We start from the raw sequence: 1,233 nt of genomic DNA, 5'->3' as shown, positions 1-1,233 counted from the left end.
GCCAGCCGCCCCTAATTTTGTTCATGCAAGGCATTACGGTAATAGGTCGCCAACTCGCGGCGAAAGCCACCTTCAAAATAAAAGCTTCCTAATAATACGGACGTCAGTGTTCTTCGGTTAAGGAATGCAACCAGCAAAGTTAATTTGAATCTTGAGATACATTACATACATACATACATACATTAAAAAAATTACTTTATTTGATATCTTAGGAAAAATAAATGGCAATGGACTGCACTTATATAGCACTTTATCTACCTCATCACAGTGGCCAAAACGCTTTACAAAGACTCATATTCACACACACATTCATAAACCAATGGGCGACTGCTGCCATGCAAGGCGCTGCCATGCCCACTGGGAGCAAATTAGGGTTCAGTGTCTTGCCCAAGGAAACTTCGACATGCGTACAGTCGTAGCAGGGATTTGAACCTGTTCTATCTACTGAGTCAAAGCCACCCCAACATAATCCCATTGGTATCGCAAGACAAGTCCAGATCTGTGTGACAGACCACCAAGGACTCCTCAAAAAGAGGTTTGATGAAGATCTGATATTGTATTTCAAAATAAAAATCTGAAAACTGCATAAGTTGCTTTCATTACCCCTGACTGAAAAAAATCTGTTAAATCTTTTTAATGAGATATCACAACACCAGTCCAGTTCTGGGAGACACTACACCCCCCCAGGTCTCCAACAAAAGAGGTCCCATCAAAATCTGATGTGGCATTTCAAAATAAAAGTCCACTGAAATTGGTATATTTCATTGTCATGATCACGGACTTCAAAAATTCTTAAAAAAAACCTCCTAGTTATCACAACACCAGATCAGTCCTGGGGGACACTACACCACCCCAGGTCTCCAACAAAAGAGGTCCCATCAAAATCTGATGTGGCATTTCAAAATAAAAGACTCTTGAAATTGGTATATTTCATTGTCATGATCACGAATTTCAAAAATTATTTAAATAAAATCTCCTAGTTATCACAACACCAGACCAGTTCTGGGGGACACTACACCACCCCAGGTCTCCAACAAAAGAGGTCCCATCAAAATCTGATGTGGCATTTCAAAATAAAAGACTCTTGAAATTGGTATATTTCATTGTCATGATCACGGATTTCAAAAATTCTTTAAAAAAAACCCTCCAAGTTATCACAACACCAGACCAGTTCTGGGGGACACTACACCCCTCCAGGTCTCCAACAAAAGAGGTCCCATCAAAATCTGATGT

This window comes from Phyllopteryx taeniolatus, chromosome 7 (genome assembly GCF_024500385.1).
Source record: "Phyllopteryx taeniolatus isolate TA_2022b chromosome 7, UOR_Ptae_1.2, whole genome shotgun sequence".
Taxonomy (NCBI): domain Eukaryota; kingdom Metazoa; phylum Chordata; class Actinopteri; order Syngnathiformes; family Syngnathidae; genus Phyllopteryx; species Phyllopteryx taeniolatus.
The sequence above is the reverse complement of the archived record's forward strand: the minus strand, read 5'-3'. Positions refer to the sequence as shown.